Source organism: Arachis ipaensis, chromosome B6 (assembly GCF_059453495.1).
Source record: "Arachis ipaensis isolate K30076 ecotype BB chromosome B6, ASM5945349v1, whole genome shotgun sequence".
NCBI lineage: Eukaryota > Viridiplantae > Streptophyta > Magnoliopsida > Fabales > Fabaceae > Arachis > Arachis ipaensis.
This window is the reverse complement of record NC_142441.1, coordinates 112,899,521-112,914,720: the sequence shown is the minus strand read 5'-3', so window position 1 is coordinate 112,914,720 and position 15,200 is coordinate 112,899,521. Positions and strand designations below refer to the sequence as shown.

The 15,200-nt window shown below is 40.2% G+C and overlaps 1 non-coding gene across 1 annotated transcript; it reads left to right on the top strand.

The window, feature by feature from the left end:
• Positions 1-8,088: 8,088 nt before the first annotated feature.
• LOC148562347 (small nucleolar RNA R71) lies at positions 8,089-8,196 on the top strand. Its single transcript, XR_015888221.1, has one exon. It is a non-coding gene; the product is annotated as a small nucleolar RNA R71 (small nucleolar RNA).
• Positions 8,197-15,200: the final 7,004 nt, after the last annotated feature.

Below are 15,200 nucleotides of genomic sequence, written 5' to 3'. Positions count from 1 at the left end.
TCTGTTTCGAATTTGCTCTTGGATCTTCGGATATTCATCTTCTTTCAGATTGAATTTAACTTCTGGGATCACTGACTTCAGACCCATTATTTTGTGGTAATGGTCTACATGTTCTTTGGTTAGGAACCTCTCTTGATTCCAAAAACTCTTTGGAGTATTCTCTTTTTTGCCTCTTGATTTGGTTTGCTTTCCCTTAGGTGCCATGATCTTGATGAGTCTTAGCTCAGTGATCACGGAAAAACACACCAAACTTAGAAGTTTGCTTGCCCTCAAGCAAAAAAAAGGAAAGGGGAGAGAGAGGAGAAGAGGCAAATTCGAATGGTGGAGAGGAAGGGATGGCCCAATGTGTATTTATAAGAGGAGGGGGGATTTCGAAAATTTTGAAAGAGATATGCCATAGAGATATGATTGGTGGAAGAAAATAAAATCATGATATGAAAAAGATATAAAGAGGTTAAATCTGATAATTTGGTTATGCATCTAAGAAATAAGAGATGATATGATGGGTTTGAAAAGATTTGAAAAGAAATTGAAAAGATACTTGAGTTTTTGAAGAAGATTTGGGAAGGATTTGAAAAGAAATTTGAAAAAGAGATTTAGAGAATTGTTGAATTTTTGAAAATTGAGGGTGAATAATGAAAGTTTGAAACATGTTTATGCAAAAAATTATGAGTTAAAACATGAAAATTTGAAAAAAATTTTGAATTTGGAAACAAAATCTCCTCCCCTTGCCTTTCTGGCGTTAAACGCCCAGAATGGTATCCATTCTGGCGTTTAACGCCCAATTGTTGGCCATTATGGGCGTTTAATGCCCAGCCAGGTACCCTGGCTGGCGTTAAACGCCAGAAACCCCTTTATAACTAGGCGTTTTGCTGAACGCCCAGGATGCTGCAATTCTGGCGTTAAACGCCCAGAATGGTGCCAATTCTGGCGTTTAACGCCCAAAATGCCCTTTACTGGCGTTTTCTTGTCAGCAAGCTCATTTTCTCTGTTTTTTGCACTGAATCCTTCTGTAACGCTGTGAATTCCTTCAATTTTGATGATTAACCTTTGAAGAAAGTGTATATCAAATTTCTACAAGTATTATTTAAAACAAATAACTTGCTAATGGCTGGGTTGCCTCCCAGCAAGCGCTTCTTTATTGTCTTTAGCTGGACCTTTACTGAGCTTCATTTAAGCCTCAGTTTTGAGCATTCTTGCTCAAAATTGCTTTCAAGATAATGTTTGATTCTTTGTCCATTAACAATGAACTTTTTGTCAGAATCAATATCTTGAAGCTCAACATATCCATATGGTGACACTCCTGTAATCACATATGGTCCCCTCCACCGGGATTTTAATTTTTCGGGGAATAATTTGAGCCTAGAGTTGAATAGCAGAACTTTTTGTCTTGGCTCAAAGACTCTGGATGACAATTTTTTGTCATGCCACTTTTTTGCTTTTTCCTTATAAATTTTTGTATTTTCAAAAGCATTGAGTCTGAACTCCTCTAGCTCATTTAGCTGGAGCAATATTTTCTCACTAGCTAACTTAGCATCCAGGTTTAGGAATCTGGTTGCCCAGTAGGCTTTATGTTCCAGTTCCACGGGCAGATGACAGGCCTTGCCATACACAAGCTGGTATAGAGAGGTTCCTATAGGAGTCTTGAATACTGCTTTGTATGCCCACAGAGCATCATCCAAGCTCTTTGCCCAATCCTTTCTACGGGCAATTACAGTCCGTTCCAAGATTCTTTTTTTGCTCTCTATTAGAGACTTCAGCCTACCCATTTGTCTGTGGATGATATGGTGTTGCTACTTTGTGGCTAATTCCGTATCGGACCATGGCAGAGTAAAGCTGTTTATTGCAGAAATGGGTGCCCCCATTACTGATTAGTACTCTGGGAACACCAAATCTACTGAAAATATATTTTTGGAGGAACTTCAGCACAGTCTTGGTATCATTAGTGGGTGTGGCAATTGCCTCCACCCATTTAGATACGTAGTCTACTGCCACCAGAATGTAAGTGTTTGAGTATGATGGTGGGAAAGGACCCATGAAGTCAATACCCCATACATCAAACAACTCAATCTCTAAGATCCCTTGTTGAGGCATGGCGTAACCATGAGGTAAGTTGCCAGCTCTTTGGCAACTGTCACAGTTACGCACAAACTCTCGGGCATCTCTATAGAGAGTAGACCAGTAGAAATCACATTGGAGGACTTTAGTGGCTGTGCGCTCACTTCCGAAATGTCCTCCATACTGTGATCTATGGCAATGCCACAGGATCTTTTGTGCCTCCTCTCTAGGGACGCATCTGCGGATCATTCCGTCTGCACATCTCTTAAAGAGATATGGTTCATCCCACGAGTAGTACTTTGCATCAGAAATTAGTTTTTTCTTTTGCACCCTGCTATACTCCTGGGGTATGAACCTCACAGCTTTATAATTTGCAATGTCTGTAAACCATGGTGCTTCCTAAATGGCAAAGAGTTGCTCATCTGGAAAGGTCTCAGAGATTTCAGTAGAAGGGAGGGGCGCCTGGTGCACGAAATTGTGATGTCCAGGCTCAAACTATTCCTGGCACGTGAGCAACTTGGTGCTCTGATCTCAATACATAATTGTCACAACTTCGATACAACTAACCAGCAAGTGCACTGGGTCGTCCAAGTAATACCTTACGTGAGTAAGGGTTGAATCCCACGGAGATTGTTGGTATGAAGCAAGCTATGGTCACCTTGTAAATCTCAGTCAGGCAGATATAAAGTGATAATGGTGTTTTCGAATTTATTATAATAAAATAGGGATAGAAATACTTATGTAATTCATTGGTAGGAATTTTAGATAAGCGAATGGAGATGCTTTCGTTCCTCTGAACCTCTGCTTTCCTGCTATCTTCATCCAATCAGTCTCACTCCTTTCCATGGCTGGCTTTATGCAAGGGCATCACCGTTGTCAGTGGCTACATCCCCTCCTCTCAGTGAATAATATGCTCACGCACCCTGTCACGGCACGGCTATTCATCTGTCGGTTCCCGATCATGCTGGAATAGGATTCACCCTCCTTTTGCGTCTGTCACTAACGCCCAGCACTCGCGAGTTTGAAGCTCGTCACAGTCATTCAATCATTGAATCCTACTCAGAATACCACAGACAAGGTTTAGACCTTCCGGATTCTCTTGAATGCCGCCATCATTCTAGCTTACGCCACGAAGATTCCTGTTAGGAGATCTAAGAGATACTCATTCTAGCTTAATTCATGTAGAACAGAAGTGTTTGTCAGGCACGCGTTCATAAGGGAGAAGGATGATGAGCGTCACACATAATCATCACCTTCATCACGTTCTTGGGTGCGAATGGATATCTTAGAAGCGAAATAAGAAGAATTGAATCGAAAACAGTAGTACTTTGCATTAATCTTTGAGGAACAGCAGAGCTCCACACCTTAATCTATGGAGTGTAGAAACTCTACCGTTGAAAATACATAAGTGAAAGGTCCAGGCATGGCCGAGATGGCCAGCCCCCTAAACGAGATCACAGGATCAAAATACAATCCAGGATCCAAAGATGCCTAATACAATAGTAAGAGGTCCTATTTATAATAAACTAGCTACTAGGGTTTACATGAGTAAGTATTTGATGTATAAATCCACTTCCGGGGCCCACTTGGTGTGTGTTTGGGCTGAGCTTAAGTGTTGCACGTGCAGAGGCCATTTGTGGAGTTGAACGCCAGTTTTTGTGCCAGTTTGGGCGTTCAACTCTGGTTTTGGATCCTTTTCTGGCGCTGGACGCCAGATTTGGGTAGAAATCTGGCGTTGAATGCCAGTTTACGTCGTCTATTCTTAGCCAAAGTATGGACTATTATATATTGCTGGAAAGCCCTGGATGTCTACTTTCCAACGCAATTGGAAGCGCGCCATTTCGAGTTCTGTAGCTCCAGAAAATCCACTTTGAGTGCAGGGAGGTCAGAATCCAACAGCATCAGCAGTCCTTTTTCAACCTCTGAATCTGATTTCTGCTCAAGTCCCTCAATTTCAGCCAGAAAATACCTGAAATCACAGAAAAACACACAAACTCATAGTAAAGTCTAGAAATGTGAATTTAACACAAAATCTATTAAAAACATCCCTAAAAGTAACTAGATCCTACTAAAAACATACTAAAAACAATGTCAAAAAGCGTATAAATTATCCGCTCATCACAACACCAAACTTAAATTGTTGCTTGTCCCCAAGCAACTGAAAATCAAAATAGGATAAAAAGAATAGAATATACTATAAATTCCAAACTATCAATGAAACAGAGCTTCAATCATATGAGCGGGACTTATAGCTTTTTGCCTCTTGAATAGTTTTGGCATCTCACTTTATCCATTGAGGTTCAGAATGATTGGCATCTATAGGAACTTCAGATTTCGAATAGTGTTATTGACTCTCTTAGTTCAGTATGATGATTCTTGAACACAGCTTCTTTATGAGTCTTGGCCGTGGCCCTAAGCACTTTGTTTTCCAGTATTACCACCGGATACATAAATGCCACAGACACATAATTGGGTGAACCCTTTCAGATTGTGACTCAGCTTTGCTAAAGTCCCCAATTAGAGGTGTCCAGGGTTCTTAAGCACACTCTTTCTTTTTTTGGCTTTGGACCTTGACTTTAACCGCTTAGTCTCAAGTTTTCACTTGACACCTACACGCCACAAGCACATGGTTAGGGACAGCTTGGTTTAGCCGCTTAGACCAAGATTTTATTCCTTTAGGCCCTCCTATCCACTGATGCTCAAAGCCTTGGGATCCTTTTTATTTCCCTTGCCTTTTGGTTTTAAGGGTTATTGGCTTTTTGCTCTTGCCTCTTGGTTTTAAGAGCTTTGGCTTTTTCTGCTTGCTTTTTCTTTTTCTTTCTATATTTTTTTTTGCCTATTTTTTTTTCTGCAAGCTTTGTTCTTTGCTGCTTTTTCTTGCTTCAAGAATCATTTTTATGATTTTCCAGATTATCAAATAACATGTCTCCTAGTCATCATTCTTTCAAGAGCCAACATATTTAACATTTTTAAACAACCACTTCAAAAGACATATGCACTGTTCAAGCATACATTCAGAAAACAAGAAGCATTGTCACCACATCAATATAATTAAACTAAGTTCAAGGATAAATTCGAAACTCATGTACTTCTTGTTCTTTTGAATTAAAAAATTTTTCATTTAAGAGAGGTGATGGATTCATAGGACATTTATAACTTTAAGACAAAGTTACTAACTACTAATGATCATGTAATGAAGACACGAACATAGATAAGCACATAACATAGAAAACGAAAAGCAGAAGAATTAAGAACAAGGAATGAATCCACCTTAGTGATGGTGGCATTTCCTTCTTGAGGAATCAATGATGTCCTTGAGCTCTTCTATGTCTCTTCCTTGCCTTTGTTGCTCCTCCTTCAGTGCTTTTAGATCTTCTCTGATTTCATGAAGGATGATGGAGTGCTCTTGATGTTCCACCCTTAGTTGCTTCCAATAATTGTGTGGAAGAAAATGTATCCCTTGAGGTATCTCAGGGATCTCTTGATTTGCAGTCAAATGTTCTACCACTGAGCTATAGACCCTTGATGGAAGCTTTTGTCTTCCCTTTCCTCTTTCTAGAGGTTTCTCTGGCCTTAGGTGCCATCAATGGTTATGGAAAAAACAAAAAAGCTATGCTTTTACCACACCAAACTTAGAATGTTGCTCGCCCTCGAGCAAAAGAAGAACGAATAGAAGAATAAGAAGAAGATATGGAGGAGATGGATGGGAGTGTGTATTCGGCCATATGGGTGGGATTGGGTGGGAGAGAGATGTTGAATTTTTGAAGGTAGTGGGTGTATGGATGTGAGTGGTAAATGGAAAAAAAAGAAGGGATGATCATGAATGGAAAGAGAGATGATGAGGTAGGTGGGGATCCTGTGGGGTCCACAGATCCTGAGATGATCTTGTGGGGTCCACAGATCCTGAGGTGTCAAGGCATTTACATCCCTGCACCAATTTAGGCATGTAAAATGCCCTTGCACACAACTCTGGGCGTTCAGCGCCAGGTTGGTGCCCATTTTGGGCGTTCAACGCCCCTTTGCTGCCATTTCTGGCGTTGGACGCCAGAACCATGCTTGTTCTGGGCATTCAGCGCCAGGATGCTCCCATTCTGGGCGTTCAGCGCCAGAACTATGCTCTGTTCTGGCGTTTGAACGCCAGATAGATGCTCCTCCAGGGTGTGATTTTTCTTCTGCTGTTTTTGATTCCGTTTTCAATTTTTATATTTATTTTGTGACTCCACATGATCATGACCCTAAGAAAACATGAAAAACAATAAAAATAAGAATTAGATAAACATTGGGTTACCTCCCAACAAGCGCTTCTTTAATGTCAATAGCTTGACAGTGGGCTCTCATGGAGCCTCACAGATGTGCAGAGCTTTGTTGAGACTCTCCAACACCAAACTTAGAGTTTGGATATGGGAGTTCAACACCAAACTTAGAGTTTGGTTGTGGCCTCCCAACACCAAACTTAGAGTTTGACTGTGGGGGCTCTGGTTGACTCTGCTTGGAGAGAAGCTTTTCCTGCTTCCTCTCCATGGTTGCAGAGGGAGATCCTTGAGTTTTAAACACAAGGGAGTTCTCATTCCATTGAAGGACTATTTCACCTCTGTCAACATCAATCACAACTCTTGCTGTGGCCAGGAAAGGTCTTCCTAGGATGATGGATTCATCCTCTTCCTTTCTAGTATCCAGGACTATGAAATCAGCAGGGATGTAAAGGCCCTCAACCTTTACTAATACATCTTCTACTTGTCCATAAGCCTGTTTTCTTGAGCTGTCTGCCATCTCTAGTGAGATTTTAGCAGCTTGCACCCCATAGATTCCCAGTTTCTCTATTACAGAGAGGGGCATGAGGTTTATCCCTGAACCAAGGTCACACAGAGCCTTGAAGATCATGGTGCCTATGGTACAAGGGATTATGAATTTTCCAGGATCCTGTCTCTTCTGAGGCAATGTCAGTTGATCCAGATCACTTAGTTCATTGATGAACAAGGGAGGTTCAACTTCCCAAGCATCAATGCCAAATAATTTGGCATTTAGCTTCATGATTGCACCAAGAAACTTGGTAGTTTGCTCTTCAGTAACATCCTCATTCTCTTCAGAAGAGGAATACTCATCAGAGCTCATGAAGGGCATAAGGAGGTTCAATGGAATCTCTATGGTCTCTAGATGAGCCTCAGAGTCCTTTGGTTCCTCAGAGGGAAGCTCCTTATTGACCACTGGACGTCCCAGGAGGTCTTCCTCCTTGGGATTCACGTCCTCTCCTCTCCTCACAGGTTCGGCCATGGCGCTTATGTCAATGGCCTTGCACTCTCCTTTTGGGTTCTCTTCTGTATTGCTTGGGAGAGTACTAGGAGGGATTTCAGTGATCCTTTTACTCAGCTGGCCCACTTGTACTTCCAAATTTCTAATGGAAGACCTCGTTTCATTCATGAAACTTACAGTGGCCTTAGATAGATCAGAGACTAGATTTGCTAAATTAGAAGCATTTTGTTCAGAGTTCTCTGTCTGTGGCTGAGTGGATGATGGAAAAGGCTTGCTATTGCTAAACCTGTTTCTTCCACCATTATTAAAGCCTTGTTGGGGCTTTTGATCCTTCCATGAGAAATTTGGATGATTTCTCCATGTTGAGTTATAGGTGTTTCCATAAGGTTCACCTAAGTAATTTACCTCTGCTATTGCAGGGTTCTCAGGATCATAGGCTTCTTCTTCAGAAGAAGCCTCTTGAGTACTGTTGGATGCAGCTTGCATTCCATGCAGACTCTGAGAAATCATATTGACTTGCTGAGTCAATATTTTATTCTGAGCCAATATGGCATTCAGAGTATCAACTTCAAGAACTCCCTTCTTCATAGGCATCCCATTACTCACAGGATTCCTTTCAGAAGTGTACATGAACTGGTTATTAGCAACCATGTCAATGAGTTCTTGAGCTTCTGCAGGCGTTTTCTTTAGGTGAATGGATCCACCTGCAGAAGTATCCAATGACATCTTAGATAACTCAGACAGACCATCATAGAATATATCCAGGATGGTCCATTCTGAAAGCATGTCAGAGGGACACTTTTTGGTCAACTATTTGTATCTTTCTCAAGCTTCATAGAGGGATTCACCTTCTTTCTGTCTGAAGGTTTGAACATCAGCTCTAAGCTTGCTCAGCTTTTGAGGAGGAAAGTACTTGGCTAAGAAAGCCGTGACCAGCTTATCCCAAGAGTTCAGGCTGTCTTTTGGTTGAGAATCCAACCATAATCTAGCTCTGTCTCTTACAGCAAAAGGGAAAAGCATGAGCCTGTAGACTTCAGGATCTACTCCATTAGTCTTAACAGTATCACATATTTGCAAGAATTCAGTTAAGAACTGAAAAGGATCTTCAGATGGAAGTCCATGAAACTTGCAGTTCTGCTGCATCAGAGAAACTAATTGAGGTTTCAGCTCAAAGTTGTTTGCTCCAATGGCAGGAATGGAGATGCTTCTTCCATGTAAATTGGAATTAGGTGCAGTGAAGTCACCAAGCATTCTCCTTGCATTGTTGTTGGGTTCGGCTGCCATCTCCTTTACTTGTTCGAAATTTTCAATCAAGTTGTCTCTGGATTGTTGTAATTTAGCTTCTCTTAATTTTTTCTTCAGAGTCCTTTCAGGTTCCGGATCAGCTTCAACAAGAATGCCTTTTTCTCTGTCCCTGCTCATAAGAAAGAGGAGAGAAAAAGAAAAGAAGAGGAACCCTCTATGTCACAGTAAAGAGGATCCTTATTGTTAGTTGAAACAAATTTTTGAAAAGATAAGAAGTTAGGAAGTTAGAAAAGATATTTTGAAAAGATATTTTTGAAAAAGATAAGATAAGAAGATATTTTAGAAACTAATTTTGAAAGAGATTTGATTTTTAAAATCTCAATTAATGACTTGATTCATAAGAAATCACAAGATATGATTCTAGAACTTAAAGTTTGAATCTTTCTTAACAAGCAAGTAACAAACTTCAAATTTTTGAATCAAAACATTAATTGTTTATGTTATTTTCGAAAATTTGGTATAAAAATAAAAAAATATTTTTGAAAAATATTTTTGGATTTTTCGAAAATAACTAAGAATTTTGAAAAAGATTTGATTTTTGAAAAAGATATTGAAAAAGATAAGATTTTCAAATTGAAAATTTGATTTGACTCATAAGAAACAACTTGATTTTAAAAATTTTTGAAAGAGTCAATCCAAATTTTCGAATTTGATGAGAGAAAATGGGAAAGATATTTTTTTTGATTTTTGAATTTTTATGATGAGAGAGAAAAACACTAAAAAGATGCAATGCATGAAATATTTAGATCAAAACATGTGATGCATGCAAGAATGCTATGAATGTCAAGATGAACACCAAGAACACTTTGAAGATCATGATGAACATCAAGAACACGTTTTTGAAAAATTTTTAATGCAAAGAAAACATGCAAGACACCAAACTTAGAATTCTTTAATGGTTAGACACTAAGAATTCAAGAATGCATATGAAAAACATGAAAAGACACAAAACAAAAAATCATCAAGATCAAACAAGAAGACTTACCAAGAACAACTTGAAGATCATGAAGAACACTATGAATGCATGAAATTTTTGAAAAATGCAAGATGCACATGCAATTGACACCAAACTTATAACATGACCCAAGACTCAAACAAGAAACAGAAAAATATTTTTGATTTTTATGATTTTCTAATTTTTTTGTATTTTTTTTTCGAAAATTATATGAAAAAGAAAAATAAGGATTCCAAAATTTTTAATATGAATTCCAGGAATCTTGCATTCTTAGTCTAAAGCTTCAGTCTAGGAATTAGACATGGCTCACTAGCCAGCCAAGCTTTCAATGAAAGCTCCGGTCCAAAATACTAGACATGGCCAATGGCCAGCCAAGCTTTAGCATGTAATTCAGATGTGACATGCCTGACATACTCATTCCCAAAGGAATAGACATGGCTTTACAGCCAGCCAGGCTTCAACATGCTTCATGAAACACTAGAATTCATTCTTAAAAATTTTGAATAAAATTTTTTTTTGAAAACATTTTATTTATTTTTTTTTCGAAAACAGATGAGAGATTTTTGAAAATATTTTTGAAAAATTTTTGAAAATAAAATAAAAAGAAAATTACCTAATCTGAGCAACAAGATGAGCCGTCAGTTGTCCAAACTCAAACAATCCCCGGCAACGGCGCCAAAAACTTGGTGCACGAAATTGTGATGCCCAGGCTCAAACTATTCCTGGCACGTGAGCAACTTGGTGCTATGATCTCAATACATAATTGTCACAACTTCGATACAACTAACCAGCAAGTGCACTGGGTCGTCCAAGTAATACCTTACGTGAGTAAGGGTCGAATCCCACGGAGATTGTTGGTATGAAGCAAGCTATGGTCACCTTGTAAATCTCAGTCAGGCAGATATAAAGTGATAATGGTGTTTTCAAATTTATTATAATAAAACAGGGATAGAAATACTTATGTAATTCATTGGTAGGAATTTCAGATAAGCGAATGGAGATGCTTTCGTTCCTCTGAACCTCTGCTTTCCTGCTATCTTCATCCAATCAGTCTCACTCCTTTCCATGGCTGGCTTTATGCAAGGGCATCACCGTTGTCAGTGGCTACATCCCCTCCTCTCAGTGAATAATATGCTCACGCACCCTGTCACGGCACAGCTATTCATCTGTCGGTTCCCGATCATGCTGGAATAGGATTCACCCTCCTTTTGCGTCTGTCACTAACGCCCAGCACTCGCGAGTTTGAAGCTCGTCACAGTCATTCAATCATTGAATCCTACTCAGAATACCACAGACAAGGTTTAGACCTTCCGGATTCTCTTGAATGCCGCCATCATTCTAGCTTACGCCACGAAGATTCCTGTTAGGAGATCTAAGAGATACTCATTCTAGCTTAATTCATGTAGAACAGAAGTGTTTGTCAGGCACGCGTTCATAAGGGAGAAGGATGATGAGCGTCACACATAATCATCACCTTCATCACGTTCTTGGGTGCGAATGGATATCTTAGAAGCGAAATAAGAAGAATTGAATCGAAAACAGTAGTACTTTGCATTAATCTTTGAGGAACAGCAGAGCTCCACATCTTAATCTATGGAGTGTAGAAACTCTACCGTTGAAAATACATAAGTGAAAGGTCCAGGCATGGCCGAGATGGCCAGCCCCCTAAACGAGATCACAGGATCAAAATACAATCCAGGATCCAAAGATGCCTAATACAATAGTAAGAGGTCCTATTTATAATAAACTAGCTACTAGGGTTTACATGAGTAAGTATTTGATGTATAAATCCACTTCCGGGGCCCACTTGGTGTGTGTTTGGGCTGAGCTTAAGTGTTGCACGTGCAAAGGCCATTTGTGGAGTTGAACGCCAGTTTTTGTGCCAGTTTGGGCGTTCAACTCTGGTTTTGGATCCTTTTCTGGCGCTGGACGCCAGATTTGGGTAGAAAGCTGGCGTTGAACGCCAGTTTACATCATCTATTCTTGGCCAAAGTATGGACTATTATATATTTCTGGAAAGCCCTGGATGTCTACTTTTCAACGCAATTGGAAGCGTGCCATTTCGAGTTCTGTAGCTCCAGAAAATCCACTTTGAGTGCAGAGAGGTCAGAATCCAACAGCATCAGCAGTCCTTTTTCAACCTCTGAATCTGATTTCTGCTCAAGTCCCTCAATTTCAGCCAGAAAATACCTGAAATCACAGAAAAACACACAAACTCATAGTAAAGTCCAGAAATGTGAATTTAACACAAAATCTATTAAAAACATCCCTAAAAGTAACTAGATCCTACTAAAAACATACTAAAAACAATGTCAAAAAGCGTATAAATTATCCGCTCATCAGCGCCCCAGCTACTGGTTCTATCCGGGACAGGTGATCAGCTACCTGGTTCTCTGTCCCTTTTCTGTCTCTTATTTCTATATCAAACTCTTGCAGAAGCAACACCCATCTTATGAGCCTGGGTTTTGAATCTTGCTTTGTGAGTAAATATTTAAGAGCTGCATGGTCAGTGTACACAATCACTTTTGATCCTTATAAATAGGATCTAAACTAGTCAATGGCATAAACCACTGCTAGCAGCTCTTTTTCTGTGGTTGTGTAATTCTTCTGTGCGTTATTTAGAACACGACTGGCATAGTAAATGACGTGCAGAAGCTTGTTATGCCTTTGTCCCAATACTGCACCAATGGCATGGTCACTGGCATCACACATTAATTCGAATGGTAATGTCCAGTCAGGTGTAGAGATGACTGGTGCTGTGACCAGCTTGGCTTTCAGGGTTTCAAACGCCTGCAGACACTCTGTGTCAAACACAAATGGCGTGTCAGCAGCTAGCAGGTTGCTTAGAGGTTTTTCAATTTTTGAAAAATTCTTTATGAACCTCCTATAGAATCCTGCATGCCCCAGAAAGCTTCTGATTACCTTAACATTAGCAGGTGGTGGTAATTTTTCAATCACCTCTACCTTAGCTTGATCCACCTCTATTCCCTTGCTTGAAATTTTGTGCCCAAGGACAATTCCTTTAGTCACCATAAAGTGACATTTTTCCCAGTTTAAGACCAGGTTAGTCTCTTGGCACCTTTTCAGGACAAGTGCTAGATGATCAAGACAGGAGTTGAATGAGTCTCCAAATACTGAGAAGTCATCCATGAAGACTTCCAGGAACTTCTCTATCATATCAGAGAAGATAGAGAGCATGCACCTCTGAAAGGTTGCAGGTGCATTGCACAGACCAAAAGGCATTCTTCTGTAAGCAAATACTCTAGATGGACATGTGAATGCTGTTTTCTCTTGGTCTTGAGGATCCACTGCAATTTGGTTGTAGCCTGAATAGCCATCCAAAAAGCAGTAGTATTCATGGCCTGCTAGTCTCTCTAGCATCTGGTCTATGAATGGAAAAGGAAAATGATCCTTTCTGGTGGCTGTATTGAGCCTTCTGTAGTCAATACACATACGCCACCCTGTAACTGTTCTTGTGGGAACCAGTTCATTCTTTTCATTATGAACTACTGTCATGCCTCCCTTCTTGGGGACAACTTGGACAGGGCTCACCCAGGGGCTATCAGAAATAGGATAAATAATCCCAGCCTCTAGTAACTTAGTGACCTCTTTCTGCACCACCTCCTTCATGGCTGGATTTAGCCGCCTCTGTGGTTGAACCACTGGCTTAGCATCATCCTCCAATAGGATCTTGTGTATGCATCTTGCTGGGCTAATACCCTTAAGATCACTTATGGACCACCCAAGAGCTGTCTTGTGTGTCCTTAGCACTTGAATTAGTGCTTTCTCTTCTTGTGGATTTAAAGCAGAGCTTATGATCACTGGAAAAGTGTCACCCTCTCCCAGAAATGCATATTTCAGGGATGGTGGTAGTGGTTTGAGCTCGGGTTTAGGAGGTTTCTCCTCTTCCTGAGGGATTTTTAGAGGTTCTTTTATTTCCTCTGGTTCCTCCAGATCAGGCTGAACATCTTTAAAAATGTCCTCTAGCTCTGATTCAAGACTCTCAGTCATATTGATCTCTTCCACCAAAGAGTCAATAATATCAGTGTTCATGCAGTCATTTGATGTGTCTGGATGCTGCATAGCTTTGACAGCATTTAACTTGAACTCATCCTCATTGACTCTCAGGGTCACTTTCCCTTTTTGTACATCAATAAGAGTTCGTCCAGTTGCTAGGAAAGGTCTTCCTAGAATGAGAGTTGCACTCTTGTGCTCCTCCATTTTCAGTACTACAAAGTCAGTGGGAAAGGTAAATGGCCCAACCTTGACAATCATGTCCTCAATTATGCCTGATGGATATTTAATGGAGCCATCAGCAAGTTGAAGACATATCCGGGTTGGTTTGACTTCTTCAGTCAACCCAAGCTTTCTGATAGTAGATGCAGATATTAGGTTGATACTTGCTCCAAGGTCACATAGAGCTGTCTTAGTACAAGCACCCTCTAATGTGCATGGTATCATAAAGCTTCCTGGATCTTGAAGCTTTTCTGGTAAGCTTTTCAGAATGACTGCACTGCATTCTTCAGTGAGAAACACTTTTTCAGTTTCTCTCCAATCCTTCTTATGACTTAAGATCTCTTTCATGAACTTAGCATAAGAGGGTATTTGCTCAAGTGCCTCTGCAAACGGGATCTTTATCTCAAGAGTCCTGAGATAATCTGCAAAGCGGGTAAATTGTTTATCCTGTTCTGCTTGGCGGAGTTTCTGAGGATAAGGCATTTTGGCTTTATATTCTTCAACCTTAGTTGTTGCAGGTTTATTCACTACAGAACTGGTTGGAGAAGCCTTCTTAGAGGGGTTACTATCAGCATTTGCAGGTGTCTGATCCCTCACTGGCGTTTGAACGCCAGGATTGGTTGCAGGATGGGCATTTAACGCCAACTTCCCACCCTTTTCTGGCGTTTGAACGCCAGAACTGGGCAAGGAATGGGCGTTTAACGCCAACTTTGCTCCCTTTTCTGGCGTTTGAATGCCAGAATTATTCCTCTCTGGGCTCTTGCTGTCCTCAGAGAGATTTTGGGCAGTGGTTTGATCATCCTCTGTCATTTGTTCCTTTCTTGACTTTTTGTTACTTTGAACTGAATTATTCAATGTCTTCCCGCTCCTTAGTTGAATAGCTTGGCATTCTTCTGTTATCTGTTTAGATAGCTGCTGTCTTGTCTGATTTAATTGTGCTTCTATATTCTTGTTAGCATTTTTAGTGTCTTGGAGCATCTCCTTGAATTCTGCTAATTGTTTTGTCATTAGAAGTAATTGCTGATTTAGTTCAACAATCTGTTCTTGAGGATTATGATCAGTAGTTGCTACCATAGCTTCTTTTTCTTTGGAGGGCTCATTGCTTGAGTATAGATGTTGATTTCTAGTAACTGTATCTATGAGTTCTTGAGCCTCTTCAATTATCTTTCTCATGTGTATAGATCCACCAGCTGAGTAGTCTAGAGACATTTGAGCTCTTTCTGTAAGTCCATAGTAGAAGATGTCTAACTGTACCCACTCTGAAAATATTTCAGAGGGGCATTTCCTTAGCATCCCTCTATACCTCTCCCAGGCATTATAAAGGGATTCATGATCCTCTTGTTTAAAGCCTTGGATGTCCAACCTTAGCTGTGTCATCCTTTTTGGAGGGTAAAAT